This window comes from Barbus barbus, assembly GCF_936440315.1.
Source record: "Barbus barbus genome assembly, chromosome: 40".
NCBI classification, from domain to species: Eukaryota; Metazoa; Chordata; class Actinopteri; order Cypriniformes; family Cyprinidae; genus Barbus; species Barbus barbus.
In genome coordinates, this window is record NC_136718.1 from 7,650,744 (window position 1) to 7,670,180 (window position 19,437).

General features: G+C 33.8%; 1 protein-coding gene across 2 annotated transcripts in view; it reads left to right on the plus strand.

Annotated features, from left to right (window-relative positions):
- The first annotated feature begins 3,968 nt into the window (after positions 1-3,968).
- Positions 3,969-19,437, plus strand: part of LOC306859497 (uncharacterized protein) — a 49,852-nt gene continuing 34,383 nt past the window's right edge. For both annotated transcript variants that reach the window (XM_079400538.1, XM_079400539.1), the window contains exon 1: positions 3,969-4,151. The gene's annotated coding sequence lies outside the window, so the exon portion shown is untranslated. The remainder of the gene's footprint in view (positions 4,152-19,437) is intronic.

Consider the following 19,437-nt stretch of genomic DNA (forward strand, 5'->3'; position numbering starts at 1 on the left):
TTTTTTTGGCTGACATTTTAATCTACTGTTTGAAAATGAGTTACTAGACAAATAAATGAGGACATGCAGTCAGTGCAGAGCACAATGCAGGATTCATTCTTTGCTGATTTGACTGGTCTAATTTTCTGTTGCAGTTATACACATAAAATGGAAGACTATGGAGCAATGTACACAATAACAAGCATAACTTTTTTATATATCTATTGTAAATGTTTAGTCTGTTCAGAGAGACACTGCATTGACTGATACGTTCAACTGCCTAAAGCTATATTGCTCTTTCCCCCTTCATATTCAGATCCATATTTATTGACATGATAAACAAGGACTTCATTGCCAAACCTCTGTAAACAACACACATTAACGATGGAGTTAATCTTGATAATATCATTTGTTTTTGGCTAACCCTTGTCTTCTATCCGTGACAGCTGTGGCTCTGTCTGTGCTGATCCATTATAGAAAAGCCATTAAAAGAGGTTCCTGCTCTGCTCTTTCCTCTCTGAACATGAAGAAGAGTGATGAATCTTTTACAGGTCGAGTCTGTATTTCCATGGAACACTTCACTTCTCATTACATCACTGTAGCCTCTGCTTCCTCTCTTAAAAGCTTCCCTCCTCTCTGTCACACACACACACACACACACACACACACACATGCACGCTCAAACACAAATTGCTATAAATAGTTTTTGGTGATATTTTTAGATGAGAGAACTGCAGATACTGTTCTTTGAAGAACATTATCCTTTTGTAAATATTTCATTTGTATGAAGATTATGTAGTAATTAACAAATAATTTAAGTAATTAAGTAATCATTTTGGTTTGTGCACTTTGTTTGTTTGTTATTATCGATTATTTATTTCAGTTTTATTAGTTTTGTTTTTATTGATATTAAACATTATTCTCTTGTAAATGTTACATTTTAATGCTAAAGATTATTTAAGAATATTAATGATTTGCAAAATTTAATAAGACATCTGTACACTATTATTTGTTTGTTTTGGTTTGTTTTAGTATGTTTTCATTGAAAAATATTCTTTGGTAAATATATTATTTAATAAAATTAACAATGGCTTGCTTTATTCATTTATGTATCAGTTTGTTTGTTATCTTTTTTATTGTTTATTCATTTTTGTTTTGTTTTCATTTGTTTTCTTTGAAAAACATTACTCGTTTTAATATTAATTTGGTAGCACTTTACTGAAAGCTTTTATGCATAATGCATGGCAAATGTTTCATAATGTACAATGTAATGCATTATATCGTTTCATAAATAATTGTAACCAAAATTAAAATGCATTATAATATTAGTAGGTTTGTTTTTCATGTGTTTTAGTGCATTATGCTTTTTAAAGGTGTAACAAAGAATATTAAAGTATAATAATGTACTTGTTACAAGTATTCATGAGATCATACAATGCATTATAAGGTGCATTACAAGGCATAATTAATGCATTAAAACGTTAAATAATGCATTATATATAAAGGCTTTAGGTAAAGTGTTACCATTCATTTTAACGTACAAAGATTTAATAAACAGATATTAACAATGACTTGCAAATTTGATAAGGCATTCGTTCATTCATTTTTATTTATTTACATTTTATTCATTCATTTTTGGTTTGTTTTAGTATGTTTTTTCATTCTTTTGTGAAGTGATTTGTTAGCTTTACCTTCTCTGCACAGTCTTTTGCTTGCTTGTTCTGCTGGTTCCCACATTGTGGGCAAAAAATGACCCACGCAAACACCAGCAATGGAAAGAAGGTCACACTGGGCTATATCAGTAAGAGTATCTGATGGGATCCTAGGGGTCCACTGCTCATCACCTCCCTCCGGTTAAAGTGTGTTGATGTGTGCTCTTCTAAAAGGGGGCTCGGGCCTTTCTATTGTACACTTTTCAAACCACAAGACCTAATGCAGACTGACAGGCCGGTTAGCAGACGAGACCTGTGCTATGAGCCAGACGTAAATAAGGACCACAATCAGACTCCAACAAAGACGGCGGAGTATAAAACCTGCCCACACACAAGCACAAGAGCACTCAGAGAAAGTGAGTTCCTCATTGATTGCTTCGGTGAAGACCCACGTCATAAAAGAGCTGTTATACAGTAAATATATTTAGGCCAACTTTAAACACAGCCATGTCTATTTCAGGGGATGTTGCCCAAATACTATATGAATCACCACTGTACGTGCTTGTTTAAAATGTTAAATTATTTTAACTAAAGAAGAGAATCTAAAGGAAATAAAAAAATTAAATAACATATTTTAGAGCTATTTAGGTAACACTACATTAGAGTCACCATGTTATTTACGCTAAATTCAATATATCACAATAGCAATAACAATTTGTAGTTACGAGCTGCTTCAGAAAATAAGCACATTGTTCATTAGTCTTACCCACTTACTTGTACTGATTAATGCTAATTACATTGGTGCATGAACACTTAGGTAAAGTGTGGCAGCTATTATTTGATTGAACTATTGATTTCTACAGTGCACATTACAAGAAAGGGTTATATCCAGTGGAGGCAGTACAATACAATACAACTTTATTAATCCCAGAGGTGCAATTTAGTTTCAGGCATAACACAAGCAGACACTGAGACACGCCAGTGAAGAGCTAAAAGCCACATGGTAAGAGTAAGAGAAATAATTGATTATAAATTACATAATGTTCTATGAAATATACAGTGTTAATGAGATATACAATGTGAAATATGCAATAATGTAAAGAGGAATAAGTTATCAAATATATACGTGCAATATGCAATAATGTAAAGAGGAATAAGGTATCAAATATATACTGTATGTGCAGTGTTCAAAGGTTCTAGTTCCTCAAATTCTGGCTGAGCAGTCAGCCTGTATTTCTTATTCATTTAAGATCAAAATTGAATCATTTATTCAACCGATTTGTTAAAAAATGCTGATTCATTTAGTACTCGAAGCAATTTATGAGTGACTCATTGAATGATTCATTAAATTACTTCCTTCAAAACACAGACTTCAACAAAACACATGTACTGTGTGTTCGTTAGCAAAAACAAACTTAACAGGTCATATTTTAATCTAAAATGTACTACTATAAGATTGTAAATCAATACAATCATGCTGCCTCCTTATGACTCCTGCAATTTCTTAGAAAAAGAATAAGCCCCAAGTCGTCAATGCTTAGTTAAGTATTAAACTTCATTTTTAATCTAAAATGTAAGTAGGCTATAAAAGAGACCGGCCATGATGTTGATGTAAAGGCTATATGGTAACAATGGGAACTGTTTATGAATGAATGAATGAATGAATGAATGAATGAATGAATAAACGTGGTTTGGTACAAAATATCAAACAACTGATATTTTTTTTAGCCAACAGATATTGTAAATAGCCTAAGGAAAGTTATGATAGCCTATTATAAACTTGTGACATTTATGAAACATTCCATTCACAAAGTGTACAGTTCAATCTTTAGGTTAAATTATTAGGCCACTTTTGCCTGAATGTTTTTGTTTGCTTATTTATTGTTTGTATATAATAGGTAGGCTACTAGATAATATATACCGTATATAATATTGCAATTTACGTTTGAAGGTTTAAAGGTTTAAGGTTTGTTTTGAACTATTTGAAAGCAACATTACTAAAACACATTTGAGTAGCTAATTAGGCTTTCAACGCCAAACCATATTGAGATACCGCTCATGTGACAACTAACCCCGCGCTACCCAATATTTGAAAGCAATAAGTGTAACTCTTAAATCTTTCCGAACTGGGCCGATTTTATTTTCCAATGGGCGGCCCAATCGCGTTAGTGACGAAGAGCATCATTTGTCCATTGGGTGGCGCTGATCGGGCTCACGCAGATGGAGGGATGAGTCTCATCACATGGTCCATATGCCCGGAGAAAGTGAGCGATCATCTCAGCCTCTGCGCTCTCGAAACTCAATCAGAGTAGGCGGCACTAAGCGCGCTCCACAGATGATCCAGCAGATGAACTGAGAGCACAAGACCAGCCATGATGTTCAGCCTGCAGCGGTGCGCGCCGGAGGAGAGCTGAGGAGCCGCGGTCATGCCGGAGAACAGCGCACAGTAGAAGTCTTTTCACTGAGGATGGCAGGGATGCTGCGCGCCGCATCACTCTCTCTGGCTCTGTGAGACGCACGGTAAGCGCGCTTCATCTTCCCTCGCTGACCATGTTCAACTTTGAGCTGTTTTCTCCGGCATTTGGAGGCGTTTTACGTGTTCGGCTCGGTGGGGTGTTGAACAGAACTTTATGAGACTCTTATTAGCTTTGTCACTTTATATAACTATCGTTCTGTAAAGCCTAAATATGCTGTTCGGTTTCAGACTCTAGACGTCTCACAGACAATAGCAGCCTGAGTCAGTCTAAAACAGGATTAGGGCTGTGCTGTATCTTTTTCAGTAGACTGGAGATCATTGAATGAGTATTCTGAGCTCATATTGATGTTCTTATTGATTCTGTATTTTCTTGAGAGGGGTGGTGAAGAGGAAGAGACAGTACTGAGAGTAAATTAATACGGTAAAGATGCTTTAAAGTGTATCCTGAATGAGTGTTTTGAAGTCAAATTTTGCTTGTCCTCTGCTACTGATTAAAAAAACTACCAAAAAGTACCATGGTACAACCTAATTTTCAGGATACCATGGTTCTACAAAGCCATTTTTGGTACAATACCATCATTTGTTGGATATGCTGCATGGTGCTTCCATGTTTTTGGGATGGGACCATGTTATTTGGACATAACACCATGGTTTTATGTACATTTACTGTGGTATTTTGTATATGTTCCATTTACTACCATCTCTTACCAAAAGTACTGTGGCAGTACCATGGCACAGCAATTGTAATACTATGGTACTTTGAAATATTTATCATTAAATGTAATGGTATCCACAGTACATCCAAGAATACACAAAAAACATAGTATTTTTTGTAGTGCTGTCAAACGATTAATCGCAATTAATCGAATCGAAAATAAAAGTTTTTGTTTACATAATATATGTATGTGTACTGTATTTATTTATTATGTATATATAAATACACACACATTCAGTATATATTTAGAAAATATTTACACGTTTATACATTTATATATTTTAGATTATATATAAATATATTTAATACATAAACTTAACATATTTTTCATAAATATATACATGCACGTGTTTGTGTTTATATATACATAATAAATATACATAGTACACACTCACAGGCTATATTATGTAAACAAAAACGTTTATTTTGGATGCGATTAATCACGATTAATCGTTTGACAGCACTAATTTTTTGGCAAGTTATGTATTTTTGGACATATTGCATGGTCATTTAGTATCTTGGTATGTACAGTATTAATAGTACTAATATGTAATAGTATTAATATCTGATGGCATTACTGCACCAAAGTACTGTTTTTGTAAGGGATATTATTTAATGTGGTTAATATTATTCCAGTGTGTGTCATTTATTTTTTTGCACCTGTGATAAAGCAGCACCTTTCGTAGTGTCTGCAGTTTGTGAGCGCAATTAATGGTATGATCTCTAAGTGTTAAGTTATTCCTCCTGGCCCAGCGGGATAGACTTGATTCAAGCAAGAAAGTGACTTAACACCGAGAGCTTATGCCCCCCAGTGCACGCTGACCGAGAAACTGCGCGAGTCTGTCCGATACAGTGAATATGGATGAATGAAATCCTCTTACACTGCAGCTCAAACTCACTGTGTGTGAGTGTATGCGAGAGATATGCTCTCTACTGAGGGCTTAGTGACTGATGAACTGTCTTTTGCACCTTATTGTGTCAACTGTGTTGAGTCTAATGTCATCAGCAGAAAAAAATGTACATTTGATAATTAAGTTGCAGGATTATAGATTAAAACATGCTTGTCTGAAGCGCTAGGACAGAAATCACCCATTCACATCTAATTTTGGTCAGTTTAATCGAGTCACAGCTTGTTTAGATCATTTACTTTGAATTTGTCATCATCTGGCCACCCTTATATGTCACGCAAAACTAAAAAACTCACAACTATTTTCCTGTAGAACACAAAGAATTATAAAAATATCAAAGCTGCTTATCATCACTGATTTTCAAGTTCAGCTGCACAATATTTTTGATTTATTAAATAATGATTTGTTGTGAAATATAAACAACAACAATAACAATAACAATTGTAGTTTGTATTGTTATCTTGTGAAATACAAACAACAATATATAATAATAATAATTACAACTAATACTACTACTACTATTAAAAAATAATAATAATATATAATTTTTTGTATTTCACAAGACATTGTAATTTCTTTAATAAATTAAATTATTATTATTGTTATTATTGTAGTTTGTATTGTTGTCTCGTGAAATACCAACAATATGTTAATAATAATAATTATAATATATTTTGTGTATTTCACAAGGAATCATAATTTATTTATATAGTTATATAGTTATTATATATATAGTTGTCTTGTGATTGTAAAACACTAATACTAATAATAATTATTATTATTATTCACTAAATAATCATAATTTGTTTAATAAATCACAATTATTATTATTATTATGTTAGATCATTAGGTCATGTTAGGTGCTCTCAAATCAAATACTAGATACTAGTATTAAAAAACTAAGTTTTTAAAAACTTTATTTTTCTTTGATCATATTTTTGCCACACATAGGGCATCACGTAGACTAGGACTGCCACAAAAAAAAAAAAAAATAAATAAAAATATATATATATATATATATATATGCATTGATAAATAAATTTATAAATAAATAAATGACCCTGATATTACTAGAACCGTCTTTCTCTCTTTTGCACATATATGCAATCAAGCCCACATGTAAACTGCAAAAATGGCATGACCTTTTAAGGGCCACCAGCAGCTTTCTTCTGTTTTGTTGCTTGACTCTAATATATTAAACATGCCATATCCTTACAGACAGGCTACAGTGGCTGCATTTTTAACCACATGATCAGAGTCTGTGTTGTGTGACGTGACAGACTGTCATTCTGTCACAGCAGGATGCAGAAACTGGCTCACTGTGGGTTCAGTTAAGTGTTTGAAAGGTGAACGGGTCAGTTTGTACGCCATATATGCATCTGGTGTAGACGCTCTCCCATATGTGCAGTGCACAGACAAGGTTTAATATGCACGCCGTGCACTCCTGCCACCGTTGATGTCAAAGTAGATTCAGGATCAAGTAACACTCGTATACGCTTCTGTATCTTAAAGACAGACATGAGCTTTGAGAGGGTGGGGGGTGGGGGGGTGAACAGTCCCTAAGGATTAGAGTGGAATATGTGTGACGGAAGGTAGAGGGAGGGTTTAGGGCACCAGACACCCTGACTGTATAAAAATCCCTTAATAATTAACACTACACAGGGCATGAGGATAGAGGAAGGGTACAAACGGATGGAAAACCACTGTGTACGTGACAATTACGCAAAGTGGTCAACATGTTAACTAGAACGAATGAATTCTACTGAGAAGTGTTGGGGGATCTCCCAAAATGAATGAAACATGAAGCTCTTTTTAAAGGCTCTTCAGAGTGTCACCTTAAAGGGATGGTACACCAAAAATGACAAATTCATGTTGTTCTAAACCTGTATGATTAATATTCTTCTGTGAAACATAAAAAGGATATTTTGAGAGATTGGAAATGTTTTTTTTTTCCATGTGGAAGTCAAATGGTCAAAAACAATAAAAGATATATATATGATAATTGTATTACTCAGAAGAAAGCAAGCCATACAGGTTTGGAATGACGTGAGGTTTTCTCTTTTATTCTTTTGGTTTATTCATTGTACCATGAAGGACCTTCAGCAAACAAAGCACAAAAGGCTCCGTGTAGTGGAGAAACGTTCTTGATTTTACAGGCTCTTCAGATGCACACTTTTAAAAAAAAATGTATGTAGACTTATTTCACATATCCAGAACATTTAAAGATGTTCTGAAGCTCTAAAGATTATGCCAGCTGTTTTGGGATATACAATGAAATTATTTTTAAAAATATTTTCTTTTGTTTCATAGAATAAAGTCATACAGGTTTAAAATGAAATGATGAGTATCACTCAGATTTATATGTATATTTTTGTATTGGTTTAAATTAGTTTTTATTTTTTCGTTTTCTTTTTAATTCAAGTTTTATTCATTTTGCTTTAGTTTATTTAGTTAAATTTTTTATTTCATATTTTCATTTCATAATTCTGTCATATTTATTAGTTATTGGTATTTGTTTTTATATATATCTATAACATATCTGTAGTTTTTGTTCATTTTTACTTCAGTTTTAGCGTTAATTTTAGTATGTCAACTTAAAGCTGCAGTCCGTAACTTTTTTTGTTTAAAAATGATCTGAAATCAATATTTGAGCAAGTACATAACCAGCCAGTGTTCAAAACTATCACCTTACTTTAGCCCGATTCACAACGGTTATATTATAATGTTTTCTAATTTGAGTGGTACGGGTAGGTTTTTGCGGGAAATTCGAGCATTGCACTACATCATTACGTCACGTCTGTAAACATAAAGAAGTTTTCCCGGCTAGTAGGCTATCGCATGTGAGGATCCTGCAGGTGGCGGATCGTTTAGCCTTTTTTCACAGCAGCTAGAATAATTAAATGTATCATTTTGATGGTGGATTGTGATCCAGAAAGGATTATGTGTTTATGAAACACGTGTGAATGAAATGAAATTATATTCCATTTTTAATTGTGCTTCTGATTACAGATAGCCTGGGATTATGCAAGTTTTTGTATTTTAAAGAAAACCAGTTCGAAGGAAGAATAATTAGCTTTTTGGGTTAAAAGAATTTCTTAATATGAAATTTGAATGGCATGACATTTAGATTAGACTGTACAGAAACTGAAATCTACACGCTAGTACACTCTATACTCATCGTTACGCAATGCTGATGTTGTTAACATTAATCATTTGAGAATAAAGTATAACAATAATAATAATTTGCACGGTTTGATGTGATATCAGCTAAGCGATCGTTAGATTTAATCACCATTGGTAGTCAGATTTATGGTAATGTTTTTTTCCTCAGTTGGTCAGAACAAATGTGACAGACTTGTTACTTACTTGTTCAGAATTGTTACAGAATTCAACTGAAAGAAACTTGCTCTGATTGATCTTAAAATATATCAGTGCCTTTATTTTGTCTCAAAACGCACACCAGTAATGTTTTTTTCTAAAGCACGTTTATAAAAATTACTTAAATGTCCTAATTGAACCATGGCCAAATCCTGGCTTATAGTCTAAGCCCTGTCTGTGAAACCGGGCCTTAATGTAATAGTTTATGAATAAAGCGTTGAAAAGAGCCTTAGCGGCGTGTCCCCTCTATTGTCTAAGGCGGTTATGGCCTTGCTATTAATAATTCAGAGCCATAATAAAACCATTTGATGCTAAAATTGTATAGTCAACATTAAATCAAAATTGACCATAATTACTCTCTGCATTCTTTAAGCACGTCTCTGTTCTTATTATAATAATTCAAGACAGTATTTTAAAAAGAAAAATGTCTTCATAAACATAGACATGAAGTTATTTGGGAGTAAAATGGGTTTAATGCTTCTTCACTCTTGTTTTTCAGAAAGCAGGTTTCTATTCAGATCTAAAAATCATCCCACAAGCAAAAGAAAGTCTTATATGGTGCCATTTAGAATCCATTTTTCATAAGAGTCTATTGGTTTCTGGGTTTTTAGAGCACCAGTACACAGATGGCTTTCTTTTTGAAACTTTTGAAAAAGTTATCCTGAGGTATCAGGTCGAAAACCCCTTCTGGTTCTAAAGGAACCTTTATTGTAAAGAGTGCAAAAGTGTTGTTATTCACAGCTGAACAAGAGCCACCTGCACACGTTTGGTTCACTGACATTATCTTCTGTCTGCTGGGTGGAGAGGCGGTGACCCAAGGAGCAGCCTCTCGTTGCATCGAGGATGACAGGAAGTGAGATTCATGTTGCTATTCCTCTCATCCAGGCAGACAGGAACCCCCTCGCTCTCGATTTCTCATCACTGGCTATCATATGGTCAGGAAATAGGAGTGGGCTGCACCAAACTCAATTGGCATTTAAGCACTTAGGAGTATTCGGGGCCTGTTGTGATACACATTAGACTAACAGGCTTCATCCATAACACTACACAATATTGATTCATTTCCTCAGGGCGAAGGGAATAATAGCATTTATCTATTTTCACTCCTTATCACCCTTGTTGCCTAATCACTTTGACTGTTTGCTGCCATTAAAGTGCTTAAAATCCCAACACTATAATCTCCGAATGGTAGAAAAACTCTGTCAGTATAGGGATAAAGCGTTTGTGGTGTGTATTCGACGTCATTGATGTAACAGCGACATGGATTTAGTGACATTTCACTCTGTGAAAGAGGTCATTGAAGTCACCGGTTTGCGATTATAATTGATAGTTCCTTCTGAATCAGAAGTCTGTTGTCATGAAGCTTCATATGATGACTATTAACCAGAAGAGGAAATGGTGGACTTGTGTAGAGACAGATAGGACACTGGGTTTTCCCCGTCTGACTGAAAGAACTTTTGTAAGTGGTCACAGCTAATGCATATTGACCTATTTTTTCTGAAGATGGTCTGAGATCAGCTTTCCATGTCCTCTTTTGGCTCACGCTGAGTCCTGGTTTCTGTAGCTCACTATGGTAGTGCGTAACAGGAAAAGTGCACCGTGCCTGTGAGCTGCAGAGCATCCGCCTAGAAAACGCAGCAAACACAGCCGCAGATCTGAGAGAGGTTAAAGTGAAGAGAGGAAGAGATTTTGCTGGTTGTGGAACATAGTTGACTAGGCCTAGAGCTTGTTCTCCACTGGTTTTGCTTTTTGGCCAAGATCGTGAATTAAGAGGAGATCCCTGTTAACTGCATACACTTCTGACTAATGGTTAGAGAACTATTAATAACACATTTACATTTATGCATTTAGCAGACGCTTTTATCCATTGCATTCAAGTTACAGTTTTTACATTTTATCAGCTCTTGCTTTCCCTGGGAATCGAACCCATGACCTTGGCGTTGCTAGTGCCATGCTCTACTATTTGAGCTACAGGAAAGCCTTTTCTTTAGGAGAGACTAATTCTTTAACTGCGCAAATAAAACAACTGTAAACAGCAGTTAACAGAAGCAAGAGACGCTGAAGATGAACGCAAAGAGGAGCAAATACTGTAGCAGGCATAGCAAGATCACTGTTCACGATGTGCAAAATATTGGAAGAAAATCCTAAATAATGAATTAGGTTTGTCTGAGGGAAACTGATTGTCTTCAGAAAAGTTTAGATGCTATTTCTTTTCATCTTACCTCCATTTAATGCATTTTAATGTAGTATTTACTTTGTTTACAGCGGTAATCAAGGAAACGTTCTATCGCTGCTGTTCCATAAGCGCCACCTGCTGGCAGAGAGTGAATGTGCATCTCATTCAGCCCGTCTGCTGCTTCTGTTTCATGTAGATAATACACTAACAGAATGTGTTAGTGTATGTGTTAGTGTAATGTTATGTAGTATTATTTCACAAAGCTAAGGTCAGTTCATTCTGTTTTTGCTTCACATTTTGAAATGATACTAATCTAATTTCCATCAAAACTGCTCATACTATAATGTAGCAAGTTTGTTTGGATCGTTGATTAAAACGCAGTGGTTCTGTTTAATGCATTTTGATTGATATAAAGGCCCAGTCAGGGAAAAAATGTGATAAACCGTGAAACCAAGAGAATCCTAATCCACTAATTTCACATACAGATGACAATGTCGTCGAAAACACGGATCCGCAAAAAATGATAATGCTGTATCATTCATGCTAGTCCAGTAGATGGCGATATGACGTATGACGATCAATAATGATGAATAACGCGTATGACGTTTTCACAAATTTGTGTTTTCAGGCCCCACTGTTTTCGTATAAATGAATGGCAAAATGCATAAAAAGTCTTCTGTTTTAAGTTGAAAACAGTGTCGTGTATATGAGTTCGTATATATGAGTTGGGAAGCATTCAAGTCAGTTTGGTCAAAGCAAGATGTACCTTTTCTACATAAAATGTAAAAAAAAAAAACTACAAAAGGATGAATAAAGAATGTGCATTGGGTGAGTTTAGCTTTTTTAATGGCTTTATTCAGTTTTGATGGTACCGCAAATCGAATCGTTATATATTTGTTTTAATAAATTGAGAAACAAATCACTCATTTGAGCTAATTTACCATTAACAGAGATGCTGCATTAATTGCGTCCAATGTTTTCTCACTGACACTGCATTATCCCTAAATGTATGTCCCACAATGCACTGCTCCACTGCTATAGACACCAGTTGAGAAACTGACACATTTACTAGATCAGCTTAATCATTTTAGCAGACTCTGTCGATTATGTCGACCCCTTACATTTAAGCACCATGTTACTAATATAAGTAGATGTTAAGCTCACCGTTGCATGCAAAACAACAGGATGTATGACTTAGAAACAGGCTATGAACAAATCGAGTGTCTGGTTTCTATTTTGTAATGAAAGTGCAGTTGAATGGAAGCATGGAGACTGAGATCAAGACATTGCAATGCTTATTTATAGTTTATTTACAATCACAATCTCGGTGCCATCACCTTGGCAAACGGCAACAGCATCCTTATCAAAACAACACCTACATGTTGTTGCGAGTCGCAACAGTCTGCAGTTTGCCAGAAGGTGAAAGAGTGAGACGGAGAGCGGTAGGAAATCAGTTGTGGTCTTACATATGAAGAAACACACTTTCACACACATGCGCGCGCACTCTTGCTGTGCTGTCCCCTTTTACCAGTGTGTCATGTGAAGCAACGGCAGACACCAGTGCAAGTCTATTTTTAGCAAGTGCCTGCAAGACGCAAGCACATTTGTTAAAATGCCGCTCAACGGAATAGCAATGTTAGCTATCTCTGCATCTTGTTGCATTATCAGAAACGAGACATGAGTGTAACATATAGGGCAATATTTTGAATAGTAGTAGGAATGTTTTGTATGATATATGTCTGTTTTTATGCACTTGTGCAGACTGGAGGGTTTGACTTAGCTATGGTGCTAGTGTATGATGCTTTTTCATGAATACTGTACAAATTGGTGTCCTGTTACTTTTCTAATAAGCATTAGAAGCACACATTATGTTTTTTTGTTGTTGTTGTAAAAGCTATTAGATGTGGTAGGCAAAATGCTGTCTAACAGAAAATTAAGCCAGCGTGAACTGTAGATATTAAACACATTAAATTTCAGTGTTACAGTAAAATGGTGATTTTGGCTCCCAGAAATCTTGAACTGTATCCATCAAATAAAATAAATGGCAAAGTTGTATTGATATGCAGTGTCGTGTTATTATTGCTTATATACTGCACTGCACATAAGACTTATTTTGAAACAGGTTTCACTCAGAATTTTTTTTTTACAAATTATAACAATAAAAAAGGCAAGTAACACTGAACTTAAACTTGACATTTTTAGAAAGACTGAAATAAAATATCCCAATAATCTTTGTTTTATTTACAGGTGCTCAAAATTATTACAATTATTTACAAATATTTGATACTGTGTATTATAGTATTTATTAATATTAGCTTTTATTTTTATATATTTCAGTTAATAATAATTAATTCAGTTAATCTGCTTTTGTCATGTTTATTAGTTTAAAATTATAGTGTATAATCTATTAAAGGGGTCATTGGATGCCCATTTTCCACAAGTTGATATGATTCTTTAGAGTCTTAATAAAAAGTCTATAACATACTATGGTTCAAATTGTAAAAACACCTTTTTCCCTGTCAAAAACAGCTCTGTTTTCAGCAATCCGTTTTAGCCCATGTTGCTTTAAATGCTAGTGAGCTCTGCTCACTATTAACATCTATTAATAAATAATATAATAATATACTGTATATTATTTTATATTATTTCAGTTTTAATTAAATTTTACTTCACTTTAAATGTATTTATTTCAGTTAGTTGCCAAGGCAATATTTAATATTTATTTTTCGTTTATGTCTTAAGTTATTTTTTATTTATATTTCATTCCAGCTTTATTTCAGTTACTGAAAAATGGAATCTACTGGTTTAGTTTTAGTTAACAAAACAATACTGATATTCAATGCAATGCAATGCAAAAACTAACTAACTAGCTAAAAAAAAAACTATAAAATAAATATTAGCTCATTTTAGGTACCAGTAATATTTAGCTGTGACCCACATTTTCTATACAACTCTTACCTCATGATTTCCCATCATTACCAAAAAAAAAAAAAAGAGAAAAAAGTAACAACTAAAATTGTGGAACCCAAGAAGTGACATAAGCTAATTCATCTTGGTGGGAAGATTTTTTTTTTCTGCAAATATTGCATTGTTTGACTGCAACACTGCTCAACCATTCAACCCGCTATCATAGTTATTATAAAAAATGTATCAAGAAAATATTTTCTTTATTCCAATATTTCCAAAATTAGCTAGTCCCTTCTGAGTGACATCTGAATCGGCTAAATTGGTAACCGTTACTCATTCTGCCTTTTTTTTTTTTTTTTACTAGTGTCCATTTAATTTGAATGTATATTTAATATTTATTTCTAGAAAATGACAGAATCACAAATCATAACATAAACCAGGGATTCAAATTGTATCGCAAGTTATATAATGAATTTTAATAATGAATAAAAAAATAAGTTCATAAAATATTTAGCATGACCACCTGCGGTTGACAATCTCAGCACCTTTTTGAAGTATTTCGTTTTTTTTTGCAGTCATATTTTACACCCTACTCGGGGAATGAGCCTAATATAGGTATTAGACTCTCAAAGAAAGCTCTTTTATTCCTCAGTATAGCAGGTGAGGCTGGTGCTAAAGTGATTGGAGGATGAGAGAGAGCTCTATTTCGGGAGTTTTCTTTGTTGAATTAATTTTGCTTATTTATGCATGCACCTCCACATGAAAGCATCCCGCTTTCGGTCCCTAGTGGAACTGATGAGTTGTGGAATGAGAGGAGTTTTAGCTCTTTCTTTCTCGATCCCTCTCTCTGTCTGATTCACTTCCCTCACATCTTCTGTTCTTTCTACCTATGTTTCCTCCTCTCTTTCTTTGCAGATGAATGGAAAGGTCACTAAAGTGTTTATTCCCAGCGCGATTGCGCTTTATTGAACGTGACGAATAGATTGGTGTCGTATCGATTCCTCTGATCAATAGTGTTTGGAGAACTACAGAGGACTCTAATGAGATTGTTAGTAACCCAATTAGCTGCAAAAAACAGCTTATGAATTATGCAAGCCGTTATGCTTGGCTGCCATATCAAAAATAAACTAAACACATTATTATCAACCTAATTAGTGGTGGGCAAGGTCAATGAATGTCAGTCTTCATTATTAGCTTCATGACTTCGAATGCGGCTCGACGTTGATCGTATTTTGAGCTAAACGTTAAATCCTGTCTGTCCAATCAATGACTTCACATCACTTGTAAGGAGAGAAATGATATATCAAATCGATAGACACTTTTATTTGAAATAGACTTGACTTTTAATGTATAAAAGCATTTGGTCAGTGAAGATGAGGTTGTGCAACTGTTTAGTGCATTCGGAAAAAGAAAAGATGGATGGACAGATGAGCGGTTGGTCAAATTCGACTGGGACAAAATTTTTCATAACTCTGTCAGGCGTAAACCTGCTCCGGCTTTCAAGCTGCATAAAATCAATGAGTGCACCATTAACCTACGATTGCACCGGTTCACTCCACCGCTGCCCCCCATAGTTCATGACCGCATGAGAAAAAGACAAACAGATCCAGAGCAGTTTGTGTTTAGTAACAAATGTAGAAGGAAAATCAGATAAACACACATATAGCTTTAGAAATGTCTTATAACTATAAATATTCTGCATGCTTACTGATTGCTGCTATGAAACTGAATCATTTCTGTTTGAAATCCCACATTACACTGAAAATAGATCTTAGAGGAATATTCTGGGCTATTTACAGCTTCAGCGTCTTAAATATAAACTTCAATGTACAGCGTTTTTCAGGTTGCTCGCTTTCTTTAAGGAATACTTCGGGTTGAGTTCAAGTTGAGCTCAGTCGACAACACTTGTGGCATGATGTTCTTTAAAGTTTTGACTTGTCTCTCCTTTTCTTTAAAAAAAATCTTTTAATTAAAAATTATGGAAGTAAATGGTGGCAATCTGTAAATGATAAAATGTGTAGTGTGGCCAAAAGACATAAAGAGTGTGAAGAAAATGCTTACTAACCTTTTCTGTGTAAAGTTGTATCCAAACTTTGTTGACACAACAAAATAAAGCCCTAAAACAATGGTAAAAATTAAAAAGAGCAACTTTACAGCTTAAATAATACAGAAATGTACTTCATTTACTTCCACTTTAAGAGCTTCACCGTATAAAGTTTACATTTTTATTTGAATCCAGAATGATCCGATTTGAAACACAGTACAGAAAACTGATTTATACAATTTTTAAAATGGTGTTTTAAACTTTTTTTAAAAGTACTTATAGGATTTCTTAAAATACTGATTTTTAGGTGAGAAATATAAATAATTGTAACATTTACACACATAAACATAAAATGTATATTTTTTATTAAATTAAATTAATAAATATATGTATAAAATTATAGATTATTATTTAATGTCTAAAATACATTTTTATATTACAAAATATATAAGAAATTAATATTTACAAATTTATTTTACAAAATAAAAAAATGAATATATATATAACATTATATATATATATATATATATATATATATATATATAAATGTTTACTTTTGAATGTAAATTAAATTAATAAAATATATGTATACAATTATAGATTTTTATTTGATTTATTTAATTTTATTTAATTATTTTAAACAAAATGTAAAAAATAAATATGCATATAATATTATTTGATAATCTTAACTACCTTGTCTACTACTATTATTTCCATTGTAAGAACTTCACCATTTATTGTTCTTGAAAACAATGGACGAGTCAGAATTTATATATTATATATTATTCCTATATAATAACCTTTGTGTCAAATGCTGTCAACTGAACTTAACTTGTAACTGAACCCTACATATTCCTTTAAGACCAATGATCTTTGAAATAATGCACTTACAATGTTAGTCAATGGGTTTGGAGGTTTAGATGCAGAAATGAGAATCCTCTCTAGCTCGTATATGAATCAGTTAATAATGAAGTGTTATTTGAGCTGTAAAGTTGTCTAAATCATCTTTTCCTAGTCTGAGAAACTTTTGGTTAGACATATGCATAAACATGAGGTTGAAAATGAACCGGAATATGCTTTTAAGAACAAGGCTTTATTCCAAAAACCAAAATCTTTTTGAGGTTTGAGGTCTGATGAATTTTTATTGGGGGATTATTAAAGAAGCTCCCTTTGTCTTTTTGCTGCATACTGTACACTTCAAACGTCTCATACGGCTGTTATATATTATTCATGTGAGAATTATGTAACGGTGCCTACATTGTGAAATGTCATAGAAGATTCAGAGGAGTTTGTTAGGTATCAGGTTCACAGATCTGATCGTGGATGGAAAAGACAGTTACAATTATACTGCCATAGATAATCAAGCGTCGTTCTGCTTTGTTCTCCTGCTGGAGCAAGAGTTGTGGAGCGGTGTGTTTTATGTGTTTGATCACGATGTGTCCCGGTTGCAGTGGTGTGTGGGTGTGGGTTTGTGCGCTGATGTGGAGGCAGGGTGGAGGTTGCCTGCACCGTTGCAGAAGAAGGTGGAAAGTGGGTGACTCATCCAAAATTAAACCACAAAAGCAAGAGCAGATTTGTGCGCTCTGGGGCTGCACACACACTCACACACCTGATAATGCAGGTTAATTAATGATTAACCTGCCATTTTTTGAAATAATGAAATACCGTTTACCTAAATTAAGAAATTCATAACCATAAAACAGGTCAGACGACTGTCCAACTAAACCCTGATCATTCAAACAAATAGTGTAAAATTTATTGATTCACTATTTATTTGTATTTTGATTTGATTCAAAAGCAGTGGTTTATTCAGAACAGTTCAGTTTAAGCTAAAGTACAGCAGACTGATTCAGTAACTTTTTTGAAAAATAGTGTTGTCAAGTGAGAAAAAGAAAGTATTTAAGCAGGTGAGACATACAAACAGATTTTTTTTATGTATAATTAGGCTATCATTGTAAATATAGACATATATATACATACATTCACATACACACATAAACATTCAAAATTCTAAAAACATTATATAGCACTAAATATGTAGCAATATCAATTATTTATTATATTTTTTATAAACATTTTCTTATAAAAGATTATATATTTAATATTACACATCATATATATATATAAAAACACAAATTTGTTTAAAATAATGTTTAAATATATACACAATATTTTAATGTATAATTTTAATGAAATAAATGTACAATTTAAAATAACAATATGTATATATTAATATGTATATATATATATATATATATATATAAAATAATTTTAATATTTTTATTTTACATTATATACATATATATAATATTTATATTATATTATTTATATTAAAATACATTATATAAATTTAGTTTTTATGATTTTTTATTTATAAAAATCATAAAATAGTCTTTTTTTATATTGTTATTGTAAAATATTATTATTTTATTTTATCATATTATTATATTATATTATGCAAAACACTAACAATTCATTATTTGGTGATAAATAATGTGTAGGATCTGTGTCGGTCAGTTAGCAGGGTTTTTAATCAACACTTTGAGAACGTATGAATCGTTTACCATCGTCAGATTTCTTGTTCCTCACTGGACGTCTTATCATCTGTCATATCGCAGAGCTGAGAGGAGAGTAAAGGCGGTCATCTTCTGAGGTCACAGAACAGAAGACTTGTCTGTCAGTGGCTGCTGTTGCTTTGCACACTGGGGCCGCTGGAGTCTGTCTGCGCACTGATCAAGAGAAGTGTCGCCCAGTGGAAAAGAGCAGGGTGTGTTTCTCCGTCTGAAATACAGGGCATGGAGACAGAAAGAGAGATGAAATGAGTAAAAGAGCATTTGTAGCATGGGATTGGTTCTTTCTGCCTGCGTGGATGGCTGCTTTAGCACTCAAATTGCTTTCCGACGTCTGAGCTCTCCTCAGGGAAATATAGAGACGCAGAATCAGCGTATGAAGGAGAGCGGACACTGAGCGGCCTGATGGATTGGCTTGTGAGATGTGTCTCACTGTCTCTTTTTTTTTTTGAAGGGGGATGTGCGTGAAGCCGGGGCGGACCACTAACGTTTATAAAGCAATATGAGTTTGTGAAACCCCAGAGGTGTTGTTAGGCTGTGAAAAATGACGTTAAGTCTCAAGCGTACTAGTAAGACCGGCAGATTCTTAGTGAGCGGTGTGTCTCTCAGGTTAAAGGATTGGTTTACCCATA